Source organism: Tinamus guttatus, unplaced genomic scaffold (assembly GCF_059628265.1).
Source record: "Tinamus guttatus ecotype Peru unplaced genomic scaffold, ASM5962826v1 Tinamus_guttatus_pri_ptg001408l, whole genome shotgun sequence".
In the NCBI taxonomy this organism is placed as follows: Eukaryota; Metazoa; Chordata; class Aves; order Tinamiformes; family Tinamidae; genus Tinamus; species Tinamus guttatus.
Window position 1 is genome coordinate 3,322 of NW_028289942.1, and position 3,321 is coordinate 6,642.

The following is a 3,321-nucleotide window of genomic DNA, read 5'->3' on the forward strand; positions in this document are numbered from 1 at the left end:
AAGCCCTGCTCAGAGAAGTCTGTCCTAACTTGTCAATGTCTTTCTCTTCTTGGACAGTCCCCATGCCCAAAGGGAGCAAATGTCCAACAGAAGTTCCGTCAATGAGTTCCTCCTGCTGGCATTCTCAGAAACGCGGGAGCTGCAGCTCTTGCACTTCACGCTGTTCCTAGGCATCTACGTTGCTGCCCTCCTAGGGAATGGCCTCATCATCACAGCAATAGCCTGTGACCGCCACCTCCACACCCCCACATACTTCTTCCTTCTCAACCTCTCCCTCCTTGATCTTGGCACTATCTCCACCTCCATCCCCAAATCCATGTCCAATTCCCCGTGGGACACCAGGGCCATTTCCTACTCAGGATGTACTGCTCAAGTCTTTCTGCTTGTCTTTTTAACTTTGGCTGAGTACTTTATTCTCACTATCATGGCCTATGACCGCTTTGTTGCCATCTGCAGACCCCTGCACTATGGCACCCTCCTGGGCAGAAGAGCTTGTATGAAAATGGCAGCAGCTGCCTGGGGCAGTGTTTTTCTGTGTGCTGTCCTGCACACTGCTAATACATTTTCAATACCACTCTGTCAAAGCAAATCTCTGCACCAGTTCTTCTGCCAAATTCCCCAGATCCTTAAGCTCTCCTGCACAGTCTCCTACCTCAGGAAATCTGGAGCTATTGTGGTTATTGCCTGCTTAGCCTTTGGGTGCTTCATTTTCATTGTGGTGTCCTATGTGCAGATCTTCAGAGCGGTGCTGAGGATCCCCTCTGAGCAGGGACGACACAAAGCCTTTTCCACGTGCCTTCCTCACCTGGCTGTGGTCTCCCTGTTTGTCAGCACGCTTGTGTTTGCCCAGCTGAAGCCCCTCTCCATTTCCCAACCAAATCTGGATCTGGTGCTGGCTGTTTTGTACTCAGTGGTGCCTCCAACAATGAACCCCCTCATCTATGGCTTGAGGAACAAGGAGCTCAAAGATGCCAGAAGGAGACTGACCCAATGCATAATTTGTCAGCACCAATAACTATGCCATTTCCCTCTACTTCCCATTTCCAAGGTATTTGATATCTGATCTACGTGTTGTTCAGTTCATTCTTAAGTTACTTTGATGCATTCTTGTGAAAAGGAAAGATTTTGGTTCTTGTCGCTTTCTGACCAATAAAACCCTACCATATAAGAAGATGCAGAGGAGATGGGCAAAGGGTGAGGTGCCCAGGAAGCTCAGGAATCATGTAGCATGTAACTCACTAATCAGAGCTGTTGTATGGAGAACTGACTTCATCCCAACACACAGGGCACCAGAGGATGACCTCATGTTAGAGAAGCAGCTGTAACTCGAGTGGATTAACTGGTGTAAATGTTTCTTCCTGAGCTGATAAAATGAACGTGAATATCTCCCTGAGATTATCCAGAACAGCATGAGGGAAATGTATTTGTGGCTCAGCCCAACATACAGAATAAAACCTGAACAACTAATGAAGGAATTTTGAACAGAGCAGTGAACGTGTGCTGACTTCATCCCGTGTATTCCTTTCTCGTCGCTAGGGATGCCCAGCATTCTGCACATGAACATACTGTAGATATTGATAACAGCGATCACATTGGTATTGTGACTGAACTGTGTAAGTGCATTTGTGATTTCTGTATATCATAGAATCACGCTGCTAAATCAAACTCCCTTGTAACATCAACTAGGTTCAAAATAAACTTGTTCTATTAAACCTTGCACTCTCTGTATGTTTGGAATATAGGGAAGAATCTGCTCAAAGACTCTCACAGGCAATTGCCCAGCAACCACTCCAAAAGGGCATGGTTCTCGTGTGGGTCCCCAGCTCTATCTGCTAAAGACATGCTGGAATGCCAAGCATGTGACATGATGATGCTGGGCTATTTTTCTGTCACTGAATCAAGTGTCTGCACAGAATTGTATTAGCTGGTTTAATTCAGAGATCTACATGATTATTTTAGTCTGCCCAATGAGCATCACCTGGGAGGACAGAGTACAAAGGAGAAATCAAGTCATCCATTGAGCTGGGCCACTGTTCCCAAGTGGGACAAGGCTCTTGGGATAGGCTGAGCTCATGGCAAACTGGCATCAAAACCAAGAAACAGCGCTGTCCAGGAGCAGCTCCTCTGCGAATAGTAGCAGAGCTCCAGGCACTGCCTGCTCTTAGTGACATGAGATGAGAGAAGACAGAAGGGGAGAGAGAAATAAGAGGGTGGATTGGGAGGACAGAGGAGGGCTCATTGTTGGAGAAACCTGCATGGCTCTTGATACAGTAAGTCTCTGACAGCAGAGCAGTGCTATTGGTGTGCCTGGAGGAGTCTTCTCGAATCTTCTCAGGGTTGTAATTCAGAGCAGTGTCCTGTGCCACAGGGTCATGTGTGCACAAGCAGGGCAGGAACTCTGCCACTTGCAAGGGTCAGAGGTCAGCCAGCCTGGGCATGTTCTCATAGAGAGGCAGGGAGAAGCTCTGCGTGAGAGGATCAGGTTTTCTCTGACCTGCTCCTCAGGACCTGCATGCACAGAAATGTCCCTGCCCAGTGCTCAGAGCCAAGGGGTTTCAGGAGGGCACAACTGAGCACACGAAAGATGGAAGGAGATCATAACATCAAAGCATCTCTGTGAGTGTGAGTGAGGGAAAAGATGTTGGGACAGAGGAACAGTTCCTGGCAGGGACAGCTCCAGGCAACACAGAAGGACAGAGAATGAGAGGAACTAAGATAATTTTCAGGGCAGGATGGATTTGGGTAAGTCATGGCCAGTCCTGCTCATGCAGACACTTTCCTCTGATCAAGTCCCCCACGTATCCTCTCCCATCCAGCAGAACCCCTGTCCTGAAGCCATGGAGTCGAGGGCATGAACTGCCTTCTCTGCACTCACAGCCCTGCACAGGAGAGGCATGTGTCTCCTGCCATGGGCCCATTTCATAATGCCCAATAAAGAGGCTGGGAGCGAATGCCTTGCCATGTTGCTGTGTGCAAGGCAGCATGCCTAGCTGGGGAAGATAAAGGCTTTCCTGAGGACCTGTCTGCCTCTAGTGCTCCTTGTTCTCCCTCTTCTCCAAGCTGATCCTGTTCTGTGCTTGAGTTCTTTGGGGTTGGAGGCTTTCAGCAGCAGTCCAGACAGCTGCCCTGTGAGCTAGGCCACAGGGGCTAGAGGGGTCTTTGTGGGAGTGAGCTTGCCCAAGTCCCCTTCTACCCTATGGGGCTCCATGACTCATGGAGTAGGAATTGATATGGCTCTCCCTTAAGGAGATACCATCTTGAGGACATTTGTCTGTTTCTCTGTCATGCTCTGCCAGACTGCAATATGCCCTCCACAAATGC